Here is a 22,457-nt window from a genome sequence, read left to right as displayed (position 1 = left end):
AGGTCCTTGGTAACTTGCCTTGACCACGGCCTGTACAAACATTGCTGCTCGGTAGGAAACATAAAACTTATAAAACAACAAAACAACACACATAATGAACAAATACTTGTAAAATAAATTTACAAAGGTTGGAAAGAATGACAGGCTGCGCACAATCCCTTATAATCTCGTATTAAAAATGGACTAATCATGTCTTTACGAGTGATCTTAGAAAATATCTTACACTTATAAGCGATTAGCCATACAGCGTGGCTAACCCTTTTTCGAAACTTGTAAAAAGTAAGAATTAATACAAGCCAGTCCTTTAAAAAAGACTATTTATTGGTAGTACTTGCGCAGGTGTTCATCGTTCCAATAGCGTGGAACGAGATCTCCATTTAAGCGTGAAAGTTTGTAGGTGCCCGGATGAAGGACTTCTTCAATCTGGTAAGGTCCTTCCCAGTTTGGTCCGAGTACTCCAGCAGTGGGGTCGCGGGTGTTCAAGAAAACTCGTCGTAGCACTAGGTCACCGACGTTATATTTCCTTTCTTTTACTTTTGAGTTAAAATACCAGGCGACCTATTGCTGGTACGTAGCAACTCGGAGTTGGGCACTTTCTCGTATCTCTTCAATTGAGTCTAGGGACTCCATCATTAGTTGGCTATTCTGGCCCTGGTCGTATGTGATGTGTCCATGTGAGGGGGGATCTAATTCGACGGAAAACATAGCTTCATACCCGTATGATAAGGAAAACGGAGTGTGACCTGTAGCTGTTCGATGAGAAGTTCTATACGACCAGTGGACTTCAGGCAGCTGTTCTGGCCATGCTCCTTTAGCGTCTTCAAGTCTTTTCTTCAGGGTGTCCTTAAGCGTTTTATTCACTTCTTCGACCTGCCCGTTTGCTTGTGGATGCGCGACTGAAGAATAGCTTTTGATAATCCCGTGTCTTTCGCAGAAGTCGGTGAATAGGTCACTGTCAAATTGGGTGTCGTTGTCTGAGATGATTTTTCGAGGCAAACCATATCGGCAAACAATGTTCTTGATGACAAAGTCAAGAAATTTCTTGGTTGTTATGGTAGCGAGTGGTTCAGCTTCGACCCATTTGGTGAAGTATTCGACTACTACAACTGCATACTTCACTCCGCCTTTTCCCGTTGGCAGGGATCCAATAAAGTCTATACCCCATACTGCAAAAGGCCAAGGACTCTGCATCTGTTTTAACTCGTTTGGAGCTACGCATGGGATTTTGGAAAATCTTTGACACTTATCGCATTTTCGCACAAACTCCATTGAATCTTCGTTCATAGTTGGCCAGAAATAACCCTGCCTTAGGATCTTCTTCGCCAAACTTTGCCCCCCAGCGTGATCCCTGCAGAAGCCTTCATGTACTTCCTTAATTAGCTCCTTAGCTTTCTCTGGTGTAATACATCTGAGCAATGGCACGGAATATCCTCTTCGGTATAGAGCACCATCGACTAGTATATACCTAGCAACCTGCCTTTGAAGAGTTCTGGCCTTGTTTCTATCTGCTGGTAGTACACCATTTGTCAGATACTCCAAGTAAGGCGCCATCCATGTATCTTCCATTCGGATTTCCATACTGGCTTCAATTGCTCATATGCTTGGCTCACTCAATATTTCTACTGGCACAATGTTTAAAGTATCAGCATCTTTCGCGCTCGCGAGTTTGGCTAAGGCATCTGCGTTCGAATTCTAATCCTGGGGTATTTGCTGGAGGGTAAACTTCTTGAACTGGGCCAATAGATCTTTAGTCTTGTTCAAGTAGGCTACCATTTTTAGGCCTCGCGCTTGATATTCCCCTAGAACTTGATTTACTACCAGCTGTGAATCACTGTAAATATCCAGCACCTTTATACTCATATGTTTCGCCAATCTTAATCCTGCGAGGAGTGCTTTGTATTCGGCTTCATTATTCAACGCAGTGAAGTCGAATCTAATGGCGCAGTAAAATCGATGCCCCTCTGGCGTTATCAAAATCACTCCTGCTCCTGCGTGAGATTCGTTTGACGATCCGTCGGTGAAAAACTTCCATGAAGGAGCTTCGTCTTGAAGCTCAGGTGCGCTAAGTTTTTTGCACTGCTCATTGTCTGGGAGTTCGGTGAACTCTGCAATAAGATCAGCCAAGACTTGTCCTTTTACTGCTGCTCACGGTGAATATGTATTATCAAACTGCCCCAGTTCGACTGCCCATTTTAATAAACGCCCAGTCGCCTCTGGTTTTTGGAGGACTTTCCGAAGGGGCTGGTCAGTTAAAACTGTAATAGGATGGGCTTGGAAGTAAGGACGTAGCTTCCTTGAGGCCAAGATTAAATAGTATGCTAACCTCTCTATGGGAGGATACCTTAGTTCTGCTCCAATTAGTCTCTTTCTTACATAGTAAACTGCCTTTTGTATGCCTTCTTCGTCTCGTACTAGTACCGCACTAGCATCAACTTCAGTGATCGCCAGGTAGATGAACAAAGTTTCTCCTTCGATAGGCTTTGATAAAATAGGAGGCTGTGCCATATGTGCTTTCAAGGCCTGAAAAGCTTGCTCGCAGTCTCCTGTCCATTCAAATTCCTTATTGCCCCTAAGTAGATTGAAGAGAGGGACACACTTATCTGTTGATTTTGAAATAATTCTACTTAGGGCTGCAATCCTCCCAGTTAAACTTTGTACGTCTTTGATCTTCTCGGGCAATTTCATGTCGATCAGGGCTCTTATCTTGTCAGTGTTGGCCTCAATTCCTCTTGAATTAACAATGAATCCCAAAAACTTCCCTGATCCGACTCCGAAGATACATTTGATAGGATTTAGTTTCATCTGATACTTGTTCAATACATCGAAACACTCTTGCAAATCCTTCACATGTCCTTCCGTTTTTTTCGAATTTACCAACATGTCGTCCACGTACACCTCCATGTTTATGCCGATCAATTCTTTAAACATGTGATTAACCAACCGCTGGTAAGTCGCACCTACGTTTTTAAGTCCGAAGGGCATTACTTTATAATAGTATAATCTCGTATCGGTCCGAAAGCTGGTGTGATCCTCGTCAGGGGGATGCATGCTGATTTGATTGTAGCCTGAGTATGCATCCATGAAGGAGAGGATCTCGTGTCTTGCAGTAGCATCGACCAACTGGTCGATCCTTGGGAGTGGGAAGCAATCCTTCGGGCAGGCTTTATTGAGATCTATATAATCCACATAGGTTCGCCATTTTTCGTTAGGCTTGGGAACCAGTACTGGATTGGAGACCCACGATGGATAAAATGCCACCCTGATGAACCCATTCTCCTTTAATCTCTGAGCTTCTTCTTTTAAGGCTTTCGACCGTTCCTTATCGAGCAGCCTTCTTTTTTGTTGCACAGGTGGAAAATTTGTGTTTATGTTCAGGATCTATCTCAGCCATGTCTTTGTGCGACCAGGGAAAGACTTCCTGGTTCTTCTACAAAAACTCCACCAGTGCATGTTTCGTGGTTGGTTCTAAGATTTTCCCGACCTTCACAACTCTGGTCGGGTCTTTCTCGTCAAGTTGGACCTCTTCTAGGTCCTCGACGGGTCCAACGTTTTCTTCACAATCCCCAAAGCGAGGATCTAAATCTCTATCCTCACTTTGGGCAACACCCTAGTTGGTGACTTCTTCACCGGATTGGGCTTGAATATCAATTTCCATCTACAACCTATCTGGGGGAGTGTTCTTTGACGTTCCCTTCTTCGCCTTCGTGACTGAGGTGTTGTAGAACTCCCTAGCCTCCCTCCGGTTCCCCAACATGCGTCCTACCCCTGCATCTGTTGGGAATTTCATGGCTAAGTGCCACATAGAGGTGACGGCCCGTAGATCAACCAGTATAGGCCTTCCAATGACCGCATTGTATGCCGAAGGACAATCGACTACTATGAAAGTGGTGAGTAATGTCCTGGTAGTAGGCGCTCTACCTGATCTCACTGACAGTTTGATTGACCCTGGGGGGGCGAGTCCCTCACCAGAGAAGCCGTATATTGTTTTGTTGCAGGGCTCCAAGTCCTTAACAGACAACTTCATCCGTTCCAGCGAAGACTTATACAGGATATTCACTAAACTTCCTATATCAACCAGCACTCTCTTTACCATCATGTTGGCCATTTGGATATCCACGACTAGCGGATCGGAATGTGGGAATCGGACGTGTTGGGCATCGCTATCAGAGAAGGTTATTTCGCCCTCTTCTGACCGAGCCTTTTTTGGCGTGCGGTCATCCACAGTCATCATCTCGATGCCCTGGTCGTGGCGCAGAGTCCGAGCATATTGTTCTCTGGCCTTTCTGCTATTTCCCGCGAGGTGCAGGCCTCCACAGATGGTTAACAATGTGCCAGTCACGGGGTCAGGCTGCAAAGGTGGCGAGTGGTTGCTCATGGGCGCTTGCTCGTTGCCACCTGGAGCTTCTCATTGGGAATTTCCTGAGGCCCGTATATATATTCTCAAGTGTCCTTGTCTGATAAGGAACTCGATCTCATCCTTCAGCTGGTTGCATTCATTGGTATCATGTCGATAGTCGTTATGATAACGACAGAACTTGGTGGTGTCTCTTCTCGAAATATCCTTTCGAATGGGGGCAGGCTTCTTATAAGGCACGTTGGAACTCGTGGCCTGATAAACTTCTCCCCAAGACTCAACTAGGGCAGTATAGTTAGTGAACCGAGGTTCATAACCGTTACCCTTGGATCATTTATTGTCAGAGGCGGAAGGCTCGTTGTGTGGCCGTTTCCCCCAATTCTTGCCATTGCAATTGCGGTTCCTGTTGCCTTTGCCGTTGGGCTTGGACCCATTGGCAGCTTTGGCGGGCTCCGCGGTCCCCTTGTCCTTGCCTGGGGGCTTTCCTTCATCGGCGATAGCATCTTCGAGCTTGATGTAGCGATCAGCCCGATCCAAGAATTCCTGGGTAGTTCTAACCCCATGTTTTCGGAGGCTTTCCCAGAGAGGCGTGCGGCGCTTAACCCTTGCAGTTATGGACATCATTTTGCCTTCGTCTCCCACTGTTGTTGCTCCAGCGGCTGCTCGCATGAAGCGCTGGACGTAGTCTTTCAGTGGTTCTCCATCTTGCTGGCGTATTTATACCAGCAGGTTTGCCTCAGTCGGGTGCCCACGACCCGCGTAGAACTGTCCGTAAGACTCCTTTACGAACATTTCCCAGGAAACTATACTTGCAGGAGGGAATTTAAAAAACCACTCATGTGCGGCATCAGAAAGTGTTGCAGGGAAGATCCTGCACCAGGCATCTTCGGACACTTTCTGAATGTTCATTTGTATCTCAAATTTGTTGAGGTGAGATACCGGGTCACCATACTCGTCAAATTTCGGAAGCGTAGGCATCTTAAACTTGCTAGGAGTTTCTGCCACAGCTATCCTTTGGATGAAAGGAATGCCTTTCTTCCTATCGTGGTCGATGTACGATTTTCTTCCCCTTACCAGCTGCTGCACTGCCTGGTTGGGGCATCTATCTGGGCCTGTACAGTGCTAGGAATCGCCGTGGCCTCTGGTGTTGAGGGGACGTACTCGCCGTGCCGCTCGCGGTGATCATTGAGTACATCTCTTAAGTCCTCGTCTCTCCTCCACTGCTCACTAGCTCCGAGCCGGTTGAAGACGTTATTTTTTCTGGGCTGACCCCCATCATCTCGTCTGTCGGGCTGGTCATCCTGAGGTAGTTGGCTCCTGCCTCCACCTCTTTCTTCATTTCTCCGACCGACATTCCCTTTACCTGAGTCAGCCTCATTATAACCATGGCCATCTCTGAATCTTGATTGGCTATGGTGGGATCGACTATTCCCTCGATTGCCTTCTTGGGCTAGAACCTCTCGAGCGTTAGAGGGTGGTCTGTGTTGGTCGTTAGGTCCCCCTGCATTATCATACCGTGGGGGGCCTCGGACTGCAGAGCCTAACTCTGAGTTCCTCCTGTTACCAGGAGGATGTTGTCCTCTGTTCGGAAGGTTTGGCTCATCGCCCCTATGGCGTTTAGGACTACGAGGCTGCTGCCCGGTCCTATTCTGCCTCTGCTGCGGGGGATTTCCGCGACCAGTTTGGGATGGAGGCTGTGCTTCAGGGTCCCCTAGCGGGACATCGTCCTGAGGTGCCTGTGGCTGCTCGGGTCTTTGTGGGCTCGAGGGTTGGATAGGCGGGCTAGGTTGGGACCCCTCTGGGCTGGCCCATCTGCGGGTTGATCAGGCTGCGAGACAGGTGCAGCCTGATTCCTAGCCAATTGTAAGGCTGCCTCGAGGGCTGCCATGGCCTCCCTCTGGCAACGGTCCATCTCCGCCTACCTTTCACTCAGCTCCAGGCGCTGCCGCTCAATTTCTTGCTGCTACTGCGCCATGATTTCGGCATCGCTTTCCTGGCTGGCCCTCAGATTGGCCAACTCCTCATGCAATGCCCCTAGGGTACTCTTCAGCGTCATGTCGTCCATTTCTTCATCATCAAATTCCAAATGTGGCTCATCTTCAGCCACGTTTGGAGGAGGAGGAGGAGGCGGGTTAGATGGTGCAGTGCCGGCCGCCTGTCCAGTTTTCCTGGTAGTTTTTGTCATTGATCTCCTCAACGATGCTATATCAAACTCTCAATGAAAGCTCTTGAAAGTTGACCCAGATTTTGGCCAACTGACACGGAGTCAAATTTGCCTGATGTGGACAAACATGTTAGAAAGAATGTGATGGCGAAATGATAAAGAACACAAAGGTTTATAGTTGTTCGGCCCCAGAATCTGGTAATAACCTACGTCCACTTGAATTGTTATTGATATAGGATTCAAGAAAGTGATCAAAGAACTAGGTTTCAATGTGTTTCACTCCCTTCTCAAGAACAAGACAATGTATCAAATAGAATCACTCTAGTCTCAAATAATTCGAAAGCCAAAAGTCCCTTCCTTGAGCTATCTTTCTCTATTTATAGGCTCAAGGGGGATTACATTAATTTGTTACAGATATTCTTTCCTAAATAATCGGATACTCAGGAAATCATGGGAGTCAATTTCGGGATTGACTAAGATCTTTATGAAAGTATCATGCGGCACGCGAAACCTGCGACCACACTGGTCGCGGGTAAGCTTCGACTGTCTTTTGCTTGTAATATCTCTTCTGGTCAATACCATAGTGAATTCCTCCAAGTATCAGCCACGTGTCCGCGAATCACTTGCCACCTCATCCGTGCCTATTTTTTGGATAACACATACTTCATTATATAACCCAAATAATGTGTTATACTAAAGTGTAGTATAACACAAATTTATGAGTATTGAAATGTGTTATATAATTGACTATAAATAATATAATTAAACACTTATCTATTTATTAAAATATCACAGAAAGTGTGTTATCATTGATAGTATAATAAAACATCTGTATAACAATGATAAAGTGTTATGTAAAGTACCCTGACCTACAACAACATAGTCGGTCTTAACACATCAAAGAGTGTTATGGTATGTTTTCATAACACATTTTTGGTGTTATTAAAAGCAATTTTTCTTGCAGTGCAAACTTATTATATCATAACGTGACAATCTAACATTTCAAAACAGTAGGTAACTTTACTATTTAACTTAGTGGATTTATACACATCTAGACATGATTTACTCATCATAAGGAGACTACAAAAATATGCCTTAGTTGTTAGGCTTAGAATCACATATTCAAACCTAGTTACCACTGTCTCAAAATACTCACAAAAACTACTAAAGTCTTAGGTACATAATTAAAAAGATCCTTTGAGACTGGTATGTCTACATTAGTGTTGAAATCTTCCTTGGGATCATCCTACATTTCCATGATTTCCCTGTCTCCTTGGTTTGCTTCGGCTTTTTCTTCATTGAGATAGCATTCATTGTTCTCCTCTTCATGTGCCTGGCAGTTCTATGCTACAAGAATGCTCAGGTACTCCCTCGCTTTGAAGTCTTATAATGCGGTCCAAAGGCTATCTTGATGGAGGCACGAAATTCAGTCCAACTCATAGATGATGGCCTTATGTGTAACGCCCAGTGTGCATTTAAAAATGATTAGCAAAATCGAGTCAGTTGGCCATAACCGTGTAACTAAGTATGATTAGCAGTTTAGGGTTAAATTTTTTGGTAAAGATAGAACATTTCCCTAAAATGTTTACCATATACATTGGGATCCCAAAAACATAATTTAAAGGTTAATTACAACAAAATATTTACAACCAGCAGACCTTAGCGGAAAAATAGGGTTTAACCCTAGTTCCTCTTTAAACCTCGGCCGTGGTGGTCGAGCAGCCGCATAGGTACACATCGTCACCTAAGCTCCCCAACTCTAGGATTGTCCAACTTTCTTTTGACTTTACCTGCACCACATAACACCCGTGAGCCGAAACTCAGCAAGAAAACTCAATATGCTCCTGAACAAGTAATAACATGTTACTAAGTCATAATAGGCATGCCTAACAGTAATAACCCTACTCATGCATGCAAGCAGGTACAAACAAATGTTTGTGGAATCCTACACTCTGAGTAGATGACTAGTAAGTCTCTCGCTGTGTGGTAGAAGTCTAATAAGTCTCTCTAAGGTAGTCAACTAATAAGTCTCTCTGAATAGTTGACTAAAAGGTCACTCTCTAAATAGATGATTGATAAGTATATCTCTGTATAGATGACTAATAAGCCTATCTCTGTATGGATGACTAATAAGTCTATCTCAGTTAGATGACTGATAAGTCTATCTCGGTTAGATGACTGATAAGTCTTTCTCTTAGTTAGAAGACTAATAAGTCTCTCTGTATAGATGACTAATAAGTCTCTCTATATAGATGACTAATAAGTCTCTCTATATAGATAACTATAAGTCTCTCTGAATAGATAACTAATAATTCCATCCTTATGTAGATGACTGATAAGTCTATCTTTGTTAGATGACTGATAAGTCTATCTCTGTTAGATGATTGATAAGTCTTTCTCTGTATGGATGACTGATAAGTCTATCTTGGTTAGATGACTGATAAGTCTATCTCTTTATCGATGACTGATAAGTCTATCTCTATGTAGATGACTTATAAGTCTATCTCTAAGGTCCCATACCCTCCTAGCCATGTGACGTGTAGGTCACCTGAGCCTTTTGGCTCTGGCTCTAAATAACTAGCCTTTAGACTAGACAAGTGCTTTAGTTTTTCATCGAACTTAAGGTCGGTCAAGCATTTCATTCTTATGATGATAAAGCTTATGTCGATTAGATCTAATATTTTCGGCTTGTGTTAAGCACGCTAATACCCTTCTTGACTCATAAGCCAATACCATACGACCAGTGCTCAGTACTATTACCGAACATGACTAATAAGTCACAACTTCACAATTAATACTGACACTATTGCTTATTCTGACTAATAAGTCTGTACCATTCACATATAAGCAAATTTCCAAGCATTTGATATGCATTCAGAATATACAAATCGAGCACTCACAATGCTACATCAAAAACAATGCATGTCACATAGTGGGTGCAGTTTTCTTACCTTTGGTTCGAGCGAGAAATAATAAATGAACAACCCTTTAGAACGATCGATCCTTTGATCCCTCAGTGGTCACATAATCATTACCAAATATGGAATCCACTTAATGAAATCAACAATAAAAGGTTCTTGACCTAAACCTCAGTCATGGGACCACGAATCATACTCAAACGGTTAGTAGATTTGATCCCGAGCCTTAGGAATTGAAACCCCGAGCCAAAACCCCTCAAAAGTGCCCAAAATAGGACCCTGGAAAAATAGGGTAGCGCTGCCCCCCTGACGCCTAGGTGCTACAACCAGAGCAGCCATGCCCTGGACAACGTTGTAGCGCCCACCCTTGGGCGTTGTAGCACTAGAATCATGGTATTTCAGCCCTGGTTTTTACTCCTTCATGTTCTTTAATTCCAAGCTTCAAAACTTGATTCCAAACCTCATTCAAACTCACAAATGAACCCAAAAACCAAACATACAATTCCTAGGCATCAAAACCCAACCAAACTTTGCTAAAAGCTTTCATCAATTCTCAACTATCAACTTCAAAATTCTAGTTGAAAATCAATAGTAAAACAGAGTATAAACCAGAGTTTCTATGGTTAAAATCTTACCTCAAGCTCAGACTTACACCCTCTTCAATTCTAGAACACAAGCCTAGACCCTCATGGCGTTCCCTAGCTTGAATCTTCAATTGGGACTTCAAAAATCCAAAGGAAAAAAAAGGAGAAATGATGATCAGGAGAAGAAGAAACAATGCTGTGTTTTGGTTCAGTTCTACAGCCTTCTATGGTTGATATAATCCCTTGGTCAAATGACCATATTTCCCCTAGGTTATGTAAAGTCCTTTAAAGTCTAGTAAGGGCAAAATCGTCCTTTCTCGTCTATCTCGTTAATTATAATTAATGTCCTCCAATTCCCGTTATTACCAATATTCTCAAATGCTAATAAATCATATCTCATTACCCTTTAATTCTCGATAATGTACTAATCATCAAGTTGCCCCGAGACTCACTCCGACCCACGAAATTATCCCATTATGACCAAACTGCTAACTTGCATTCAAAGATCGTCTCATGCCCAATAGCTCGAAAAAATCCACATTATAATGTGGTGTCATTCATAATTCACAAACATGCATGAAAATATACAAATCTACCCTCAACAGGCCAAATTACCAAAATGCCCTTTATAATGAAAAGTGGACCCATATGCATGCATTGATCATCATATAATAATATAATTCATATAATCATGCATATAACCATTTAATAGCATAATAAATCAATTATGACCCTCCCAGCCTCCTAATCAAGGTCCTAAACCTTATTAGAAAATTGGGGTCATTAAATTAAGTGTCTAATCTGATACCATCTAAATGCTTGATTCGTTAGGCATTAGTTGGCTAACCTAACCATAATCCTGGAGGTGTTCGAATATCCAAATCAAGCTGACACCACTACGTACTAACTCCCCACCATACTCGACATAAACACAATAACACTATGTATACTTGTGCATGTGTCTTAAATCTAGTAAACAATACACAAGTTATTCCATGTTTTAGCCATAGAAGTCAAAGGTTTACTTACTTGGATTCCTTAGGGTTTTGTATGATTTTTTTTCTTTTCTTTTTTCCAAAGTATGATCCCACTCTTCTTAGTCAATACTTTATTTAAGAATATAGTATACACAAATTAATTATGGAAATGATATTTGTTCGATATATTGGAAATTTAAGCCATCCTTAAAAATTAATAAGGATTTAAATATTCTTTCTCGGTTTAGACTCATAAACAATCCTAAACTCACGGCTCTGAGACCACTATTCTAAGTCACTCGAAGACTTATTTTATGGTGTTGGCATTTAAGCTCAGCCCTATTAATATTTTTTCTCAAATAGACCGCTAAGGCCTTGGTTTTAATTGAATTCTAATACACACCACCGTTTTATTAAGTTGAAAATAAACTTAAAATTTTCATATTTAGAAATATATTTATTCATTAAGTCCAATATTCTTAAATTTACCAATTTTAGAAAATGAAATAATTTTACATAGTTGGGAACAAAAATGTCAAAATATTATCATTATAAGTTAATTGAATCTGAGAAATCCATAATTTATGTTTAGAAGACCATAGTATGATTTAATAATTTCCTTAAATTTTAGGGCTTTGGACCCATTTCTTTTTCAAGAAAAAAAAATTCATTAGCTAAAAAAATTATTTCTTTTAATTTCCAAATTAATCATAAACATAGCTAAAGTGGTAAATTTTTTAGTCATTAAAAAGTTTAATATAAATCATAAACAATTTTTTTACTTTAAATGTCAACAACCTCATTGTTGTACCTCAAAATAAACACGAACTGAATCACTTTGCACGGGGTTCAATTGGCAAATAAGCGCATTAAGAAAGTGAATCGGTTGAACATCTAGCTAACTCTAGTGTGAGCAGTTCGAGTTAAACTTGGTAGTATGACAACCATATAATATCCAGCTCGCCTATTTTGCCAATAACCTTTCGAGATGGATGATGGATAGATCTCCTTCTAAATACTCTGAACTTGGCAACTTGGCCTGTGTCAAGTTCAGTTAGTTCTTCGACATCCAACTCGAGGGAAGTGTTCATCTCACAAAATCATGATCATGACACATAATAAAGGATCCCAAAAAATTTGTAGATCCCTTATATGCTCATTAATGCCCATATTTTATTACACATTTATTTCCCGAGATAACAGATGTAAATTCCATAAGCAATCATATCCTATGTAAATGGGAGATTATTCTGATTTATTATTTACCATATTTTATGCACGAGGTTACCCAAAGCTATCCTGGAAAACCCTCTATAAATATCAGGGGAATGGATAGAAAAAGGGGTTGCTTCTTGATTGGCAGAAACTCTGCTGAAATTCTAAAAAATAATTTCATCCAGAGCCTTTAAGAGATTAATAAGATTGTCTCGTGGACTAGGTGGATTTTGACCACTGAACCATATTAAAGTGTGAGTGTTATAGATATTGTTCATTTTGACTAATTACGGTTTAGAAAGAAAGAACTAATATCTCTGTTGTTGGATTTCTTAATCCATTGTTGGCGAAAAACTGCGTCAACAAATTTGTGCATTCGTTGAGAGCATATTAGTGCCTAATCCCCCACGGAAGTTTCACCCAACACTCACCATGGTGGTCACCTGGTCTATGCATGCCAACGAAATGGAAGAACCTGGTGATCAAGAGGCGCATCATATGACCCGCTGGAAAAGGCCCAGACGCTCAGCACTGTCTTGGAAAGAAACATGTGGGCCAAGATGATACTGTGAGCTCAGCATCACGCCCACTAAATCCAATTCTTGGTACCTAACAACCAATAAGATGGAAAATGCCCAATTAAGGAGCCATCTCGATGAGGCTAATAAGCATATTGATGAGATCTAGGCTCGTTTACCCCCTCCAACCGATGTTAATATCGGAAGTAGGCAAAGTGGTTCCCATAGGTCCCAGAAGAATAACCGCCCCAATCTAATTCGCTCTGTCACAACTGCAACTCCAAGCTCCATACGCTCAGAGTGGAATCAGCAAATTACTCAACCTGCCAATCCTCGTACGAACCATCTACCCCATGTTAGTCGATCTATTCGAACTGCGACCCTAAGCACTGTGCCTTATGGGACCAATTTGAGGTGGCAAAACACCCCAGAAAATCCATCAGTGTCATGGTCAGAGCCTCCACCACAGAGAAATGAACCAGTGCTACCTCTAACTGTGGGGATTGGGGTAGAACAGAGACGGGCTAACCAAGTTTTCTCGAATGGAGCAAGGATAGCTTCACTGATAAGACATTTGCCCTCACTGATTTGACATCAATTTCCACCTCACCGATAGAGGAACGCTCCAACCCTTGGGGGATAACAAGAGAAATCTTCCTCCCACAGAAGACATGTATGTCTCACGGCCTAGCGCTAATCTGGGTCCTCGATCCCAACCATGGGTTGTAAGTTTCGCTAACAAAAGTTATTAGACTGAGAGCCAGCGTGGAGGCAGGTTTGAGAGAGACCTGAGGAATCATTTGAGCACTGCACAAAGCCTGCGTAATCACCTGAATTCACAAAGAAGATATCCAGTTCGCCATGATGATTTGAATTAGACTCAGTACAGGGGAGATCTTTTTATTGTACGTGACAATGGGAATGTCCCACCTATCTGAACTCAAGCTTGGAGGGAAAGTAACCCATCTAATGCATACAATAGGATGAGGGTTGAAAATCAGCTCCCAAATAACCTAGACGCCAAGGAGTAGCCCTAATGGAGGAACAGATGAAGATACTCCTATCTTGAAAAGGATTCGATGATTGTGATTCTGATGAGGTGCACGGGCCTTTTTCTGCAAACACTTCGGCAACTACATATCTTGTTTTCTTTAGGATCCCGACCATGCCCGCATATGACAGAAACACTGACCCGTCCAACCACCTTGGAACGTTCAATATGTTAATGATGGCGCATAATTTTGGGTTCGACTGAAGATGTATCTTGTTCCCCACAACTCTGGCTGAACCTGCTAGTTTATGGTTCAATAAGTACAAGAAACATTTAATCACCTCGTGGAACAAATTCTCTTTCTAATTTAAGAGACAATTATGAGGTTTGAAGGAAACTCACGTTGAGGTCGATTTGCTGGCTAACATAAAGCAACAACCTGGTGAGTCCCTGAAAGCATATTTGAACCAGTTCACCAATGCAGCAACGCGAGCTATGGATGTTGATGATAGCTTCAAGCTCATGGAAGTGAGGACGGGATCACGGTAGGAGTTGATTTATGACAAGAACTCTAGCGAAAAGGAGTAAAAATTGTAGATGAATTTTTGGCCCGAACTCAGGAATGGATATATCTGGAGGAGGTGCGATCTGCTGTCGCAGGAGCCAGTAAGACCTTTGTTCAGCCTGCTGGAGCAGTGACAGATGTTGTGGCTACTGCTTAGCCTGTTTCACAGAATAACCAGGCAGGGAACATGTAACGCCCCACGTTACTATGGATGCTTCCTGGAATGACGACTGTCCCTACAAACCAACACGATTCTTTCCAGCGTGTTTTGTCTTCACTCACACGCTTCCTGCGAAGACTTCCCAAGAGGTCATCCATCTTGAGATTACTCCCAGTCAAGCACGTTTAACTTTGGAGTTCTCAAGTGATGGGCTACCGAAAAGAAGATGCATCTTGTTGATATAGGTAGTACCCATCAATCCATTTAAGCCCTCTTCAACTGTGTAGCCCCATACCTACACAGTCTTAGAATCATCACACTTGACCTTCCCCAGGTGGTGTGGGATTGCACAGATTTACCCGGTCTTTCCCCTTACGGATCACGGGATTCTGACTGTCATAGAACAATAAGAGGAAGGGAACTTGTGAGGGCGATAAGAATGGAATCAAATAGAACAAGCCAGAGAAAAATTCAAGCCCATTTCCACAAACTATACCGACCTGACTGATACACGACAACATATTTTTCCGGTGAACTCTAATCGCCTTCCATGGAGGAATCCATAATCTTTGCGGCACCAGAGGACCAAGAGAGATCCTGCTATGTTCTGTTGATATCAGAATGACAGCGGCCATAACACTGATGATTGCCAACAATTAAAGGACTAGATCGAAACTCTCATCTGAGTTGGACTGTCAGCCAAGTATGCCCAAAATCGAGTAGTCCCAATCAGCCAGCTAGGAAAACTACTCATCCATTTCCAGAAAATGCGGTCGCCCAACCCCGGACTCAGACAGATCAGGGGAACCAAGTTGAGCCCCCTCGAATAGTAGGATGGGATATAACCACTATCGTTGGAGGACCCCATTTGGCGGGCATAACTAATGGGGCCCAAAAAAGGTACTTACAGGTGCTGAAAACCCACAATGGTACTAAATTTATCTAGGAGCAAAGCTTATCAAAATGACATCGGTTGGAGAAACAACCAATCATTTTCACAGACGCAAACACTGGCCACGTTCAGTTCTTGCATAATGATCCGCTGGTGGAAACCGTTCAGCACGCCAATCGAAGGGTACATAGGATATTGGTTGATAATGGGAGCTCAGTAAATGTGCTCTTCAAGTCCACCCTAGAAAATATGGGATTGTTTGTAACCGATCTTAAGGCGACCTCAATGACCATGTACAAATTCTCAAGAGAAGGAATGACAACAATAGGAACAATTGGACTTGTAGTTACACTAGGGGACGATACGCAAATTACTTATAAAATACTCGAGTTCATCGTAATCGATTGTCCTGTCGCATACAACGCGATTTTGGGATGACCCGCACTAATGACTTTTGAGGCTATCACCTCGATCTGTCACCTAGCGATGAAGTTCCCCTCAACCTCAGGTATATGTACAGTGAGAGGAGACTAGCTCACTGTCAGAGAATTCTATAGCATTTCCATGAAGGGAAAATTTCAACCCGGGCAGTAAGCACTGGTAGTTATTGATGGAGGATAGAAGCCCCATGTAGTGGAAATTTCCCATGAGGCGGAAGAACCTCAGAAAGGAAGTAATGAGGTCGCCTAGGAAAATGAAATTTATCCAAGATTAGGTGAAGACAAGTCTGAGCTCCAAGCATTGGAAAAGCTCGAGGAAATTAGCATCGACCAGAAGTACCTTCAAGGGTAGTAAAAGTTGGGAAAAAACTTAGAACCGAAAGGAAGAAGGATCTGGTCGAGTTTTTGAGAAATATTATGGATGTCTTCGTCTGGTCGCATAAAGATATGGTGGGAATCAATTTGAATGTAATAATGCATACTTTGAATTTGAACAGAATGTGTCTGCAAAGGCACAAAAACGAAGGCTTCTGAGATAGAACGATCAGAAGCTTTAGAAGAAGAAGTAGATTGCCTTCTTAAGTGTTGATTTATCAGGGAAGCAAAATATCTGACTTGGGTTGCTAACCCTATTTTCATCACAAAACCCAATGTAAAGTGGAGAACTTGCATTGACTTCTTTGATATCAATAAGCCCTGTCCTAAGGATTGTTTTCCACTAACCTGAATCGATCAGTTGGTAGATGCACCAGCAGGTCATGAGCTCATGTGTTTCATGGCGCATATGCTAGATACAACCAGATTGCGATGAAACATGCATACCAAAAGCACACTAGATTCATGACTGAGCATAACGTATACTGCTACAAAGTTATGCGATTCAGGCTAAAAAATGCTGGTGCATGCAACATACTAGCAGCTGGTCAAGAACATGTTTGTTAACCAGATCGAGAAAAACGTGAAAGAGTATATCGATGATATTCTTGTTAAATCAAAGACAACCAGTAACCATGTATCTGACCTGGAAGAATTTTTTGGCATGCTAATGAAATATGACATAAAGCTAAACCCCCAGAAGTGTACTCTTGGGGTTTCACCGAGAAATTGTTTGGGCTTCATAGTCAACACAAGGGAGATAGAGGAGAACCCAGAGAAGATCAGGGCGTAACTAGAAATTCCTTCGCCTAGGTCGTGTAAAGAAGTACATAGCTTAACTGGAAAAGTGGCATCCCTAAGCCGCTTCGTTTCAAAATCCACTGACAAGTGTCTCATGTCTTACAACTTGCTCAAAGGAAACAAAAAGGTTGAGTAGACCGAAGAATGCGAACATGCATTTCGGGATTTGAAAACTCACCTAGTTGAACCCCCCATACTATCAAAATTTGTAGCTGGAAAATGTTTGCTCTTATACCTAGCTGTGACAGAAAATGCGGTTAGTGCCGTATTAGTTCGAGAGGAAAATCAGGCGCAGAAACCGATGTACTAGGGGAGTAAAAGACTTCTCGGAGCTGAGTCTCGATATCCTTTTACAGGAAAAATCATGTTCTGCTTGTCCTTGGCCTCTGGAAAAATTAGGATGTACATCCAGTCCCACACCATCCACATCTTAAATGATAAACCTTTAAGGCACGTTTTGCAAAAGCCTAGAACATCGAGATATTTTCTTAAGTTGACCATCAAACTCAGCCAGTTCGAGATATTGTATATGCCACACACAACAATCAAGAGTCAAGAGCTCTCTGACTTTGTGGCCAAATGTATAGGTTTTCAAGTGTTGAATGTCCAATATATTTTGGCTTTTATTTTTCTTCTTGCAGCTCACACTAGCCAATTTTTTTCCTTGTTTATTTGTGTAAATATATATATAGATATTGACTGTTGTAATAGTGAGTTGTGGCCTTCGATTTGAGTTGTTTGCTGCTATAAATGAATTCAAGTATCTCCTTCCTTTTGTTGGATAAGCCCTAATGAGAGGAAAGAAAAATTAATAGAAATTTCAATATTTATTTGATAATGGTTCATGAATTTAAGAAGTTCGAACGTTGATCTATAAACTGCTGCCAATCTAAAAATTTGAAATTCTAGCTAACTTTATTTCATGCTACTTGTTAGGGGACTTTGTTTTTCTAGTTACTTATTAGAAAATGCACTTGAATCCATGTATAAATATATATGCTATATTATTAATGGCTTTTATTGTTCAATGGACTAGATCATTTTGACCATGTATAAATATATATGCTATATTATTAATATTTCAGGTTATTTTAAGTGTGTTGATATTATGTTCTCTAGTAACATATATATAATATTAATGTTTGTTTTATTTGATTTTTACTTTAATATTGTGGAATGTTCTTCTTGATTATTTTATTAAAAAAATGTCATTTTAGTTTGTAATTGACTATTGTATAGCTGGTTTATAAGTGGATATCTAATAATTATTATTTTATCTTTATTTTGCCGTTATGTTTGCTTCCAGAATATTAGTTTAACAAGGTCTATTTAATGCCTTTTAGATTAATGTTTGTGTTTATATTCAAATTTCTTTCAATATTTAACTGTAGTTGGAAGTACTGGCTGCACTAAGGACCTTGATAGCGAAGTCAAAGAGGTTGCACAAACTTTTGCTTGAAAATGTTATTCTTTTTTTATTTGCTATATCATTAACTTGCATCCTAATTATGATAGTGGGAATAAAAAAGTTAGGTTGAGAATTGCAAAACCAAACTATAATTTAGTTAGCAAATGGTTTCAAGTGTTCTAAGGATAGTTTCAAGTGTCATGTATTGCAGGTGCGGAAAAGCTCATGCAATTTCATTACATTCACAAATCTTGTACTTAGGTGTGTTTTTGCTGTTATGGATTCCCTTCTATTTCATTAGATTTAAAAAACTTGTAAATCTGATATTTGTGTATATATTTTGTCTTCATAGTATTTGTTGTTTTGCCTCTTCCACTTTTATTTATTTTTTCACATTACCTTTGAGCTTTAGGATATTGGGTTTATATTATGTCTTGACTTAACTTTGGTGTGTTTGGTTTTTGTAAGTTCAAATTTCCACGAGCCCCGGATCATGGTATTCTTGTGAGAATTCTCATATTCCATTATAAGTACACTTTTAACTAGCTTATGTCTTGCATAGAAACATTGTCATGTTGGAATATACATATCAATATGTATGCCATACATTAGTCTCTTTGTTTATTTTTTGAATTTTGAATTAATTCATAGCTTGCTTACCTAATTATATTTTATAATATTTGATTGTGATTAATTAGTAGCTTAGCTAGTCTCTTTTTTTTTTTTGGGCATTGAAAGATTTTTCTTATGGGACTGAGATTTTTGATATATTTTAAGTTGTGGATTTTTTTAAGTGGCAGTCTTTCTTTTTTTCCTTGGAAACATTGACCTAACTGATTAATTGTTTTTAATCCTTTTGAGTCAAATATTTGATAAATTGTTACCATATTTAGTAGTCTTAATAAGAGATATAATTAGTTCTTGTTTACTGAAGATACAATCTTGGTACAAACAGTTAAATATGTTGAGTAGCTTTATTGTAATTTAATTATGTTTAGTTGTTGAGTTATTTTCTCTTTTTCTATTCATTTAGCCATTTTACCAAGTAAAACTAATGGCCTATGTGTAGATTATGATAACCTTTTAGTTAGCATTTTTTGTAGCGTTGTCTGTTTTTTATTTTTTACTAATTTTTTATTTTGGTTTTTTATTCTGGAATGGTAGTACTGGATCTCATTTTCACTGCTGCTTTTTGTCTTTTCTTGTGTAGGTGTATAAAATTTTCATAAAATGATATATATCGGTTTGCTAAAGTTACCCGAATGGAGTAACTGAATGAGATATGATTGGTCATTCCCTGAATAGTTATTTATGTTGGTGATGGTCATTCATTTTATTGTTTTGCTTATTGGTTTTATTGAAGATATGAGATTATTCTAAGTATGAGGCTGCTCTTGCTTTTTCTTGGTCTACTCTCCCTAATAAATCAGTTTTGTGGAACATCTTTGTCTCTTTTAGTGGCCAGTTCAGACATTATACTTGTAACCATGACTTTTATTTCTGACATTTTGTAATTGAATGATTGTTTATAAGCTAGTCTTTCACAAGTCTAATGTTCTTAATGATTAAAGGAATTTTTTTTTTTGCAATGTGCAGGTATATTGAGATGTCTTTCTTTCGAGCAATGCTAGACAAAGTTTGTGGTTGAAGTTTTTAGAATCAAAGAATGTATTTTACCAACTTTGTATACATTTCCTCAATTGTACCGGTACTCAAAAATATATTTGTACAATTTTAAGGGTGTTTTAAGTATATTAAATGAAACGGGTTTGAATTAAAGCAATAAAAAATGATTATAATGTACAATGCTATATAATAGTAATTCAAGCTTATCCAAATATTAGAATAATACAAAAAAAGTGTTATTGTATCTTTTTCAATAACACTGGTTCATAAGCATAAAATTATGTTATGCAAACTATTTTCTATAATGTAGAAAATGTGTTATTATAAAATGTATCGTAACACTACTTTATAAGTACAAAAAATTGTTATATATCTATTTATAAATAGCATAATGAAATACTTATCTAATTATTAAAATAACACAACAAAAGCGTTATTTTAGGCTATACCATAACACATGTCTATAACTATGGAAAAGTGTTATGCAAAGTGCTCCCACCTACTACAACACCGCTTTCCTTAACACATCAAAAAGTATTATGGGATATATTTGATAATAGTTTTTCGGTCTTATTGAAAGCACTTTTTCTTGTAGTGCATCCTACTATCGAGGGAGGGTCGACCTGGTTCATCTGAGCTCCAGGCTCACCTATCGTGGCTTCCTGAGCTGGCTGAGGATTTTTCCCAGCCGATTGATTAAGAACCACCAAATTTTGGGCATACAGAGCTAATGGACCAGCTCGAATGAGAGTTTCATTTTCATCCTTCAGCTGTCGACAATCATCGGTGTTATGACCGATGTCATTGTGGAATCGACAAAACTTTCAAGGGTCTCTCTTCGCCCTCTGATGCCTTAAAGGTTCTGGCTTCTTCCAAAGGAGGCGATTAGAATTAGCCAGGAAGATATGTTCCCGGGTGTCTGTTAGGTCGATGTATGTGGCATAAATGGGCTTCAATTTCTCCATCGACTTATTCTTCTTTGTTCCACTTTAGTCGCCCTCACCATTCCACTTTCTCTTTTTGTTTCCCACTTGGTTATTCTGGGTAACAGGCTGAGCCATAGTAGCGACACCTGCCACCGCTCCATCGGGTTGGATAGAGGCCTGACTAGTTCCTGCGACAATAGATCGCCCCTCTTCCAGGTTTATCCACTCCTAAGCTCAGGCTAAAAAAATTTCTACACTTTTTACTCCTTTTTTCGTTGGAGTTCTTGTCACAGGTCGCCTCCCACCAGGATTCTTATCCTAATTGTCATGAGTTTAGAGTTATCATCAGCATCCCTAGCTCGTGCTACAACATTGGTGAATCTTCTTAGGTATGCCTTCAGTGATTCACCAAGTTGCTATTTAATGTTAGCCAATGAGTCGTCCTCTACATGAGCTGCCTGTGAAGCTCGGAATGCTATCTTAAACTCGGAACATCTCGAGGTGAACGGATGGATCTATATTTCCGTCAAATGTTGCCATGTTCAGCATCCTAAATCTAATAGGATACGTAGCTGCAAAAATGTTTGGAGGGAAAGGTTCGAGCCTTTCGTCTGAGTTGCAATCATCCGCTCCCTTTCCAGATAAGAGCCTCTTCATCTGCTCCTCCATCAAGGTCAGTTGCTCAAGGGTTAGGTCGTTGGTCTCTAGGTTAGTTGGGGGCTGTTCAATAGCTCCCATCCTATTGCATGTGTTCGTTGGGTTATTTTCCTTCCAAGTACAAGCTTGGTTAGGTGGGACATTCCCATTGTCGCGTACGACAGACGGACCTCCCTCATGTCGAGTATAACTAACATCCTCGTTTCGAGTTTGATACTTTCTTTGTGAGATTAAATGATCGCACATGTCAGGCTGTGGATCATATCACGGACTTTGCACTGAGCTCAGATGATTCCTCAGGTCGCTTTTGGACTTGCCTCCACGCCGACTCCTCATCCAATAACTTCCACTTGCAAAACTTACGGCCTGCAGTTGAGATCGAGGGCCTGGATTCTCAGCACGCGCTTGTGCGGTGTAAGTGTCTACCAATGGGGGAGGATTTCTCCTACTGTTCCCACGTGCTAAAGCATGTCATTGTTGGCGAGGTGGTATATTATGTCTTATCGGTGATGGTGGATGCCTTATTGGCGAGGCTATCCTCGTTCCATCGGGACAAACTAAATTAGCCCACCTCGGCTCTACTCTAATTGCCCTAGTTCTCTATGCCTGGGGTTCTAATCATGGCACAAGAGGATTCACTAGAGCACTTTGCCTCCGTGAACTTATCCTAGCCCGCTTTGGTGGGTTGTTATGGGCGCTCTTAGAAATCTGCGCAGAAGGCACAGAGTTGGGGGTCACAGTTCTGACCGACCAACTGACATGTTGGTGATGACCCCTGTGATGACTAGTGGGTGGAGCACTCCGGTGGTTTTTCTCTGAAGGCACAAAACTGAAAGTGGCATTTCTGAAAAAATGACTAGGTTTAGGCCGGTTATTCCTGTGGGAC

The sequence above is a fragment of the Humulus lupulus genome, chromosome 7, assembly GCF_963169125.1.
Source record: "Humulus lupulus chromosome 7, drHumLupu1.1, whole genome shotgun sequence".
Lineage (NCBI taxonomy): Eukaryota > Viridiplantae > Streptophyta > Magnoliopsida > Rosales > Cannabaceae > Humulus > Humulus lupulus.
Note: the sequence above shows the minus strand (reverse complement) of the source record.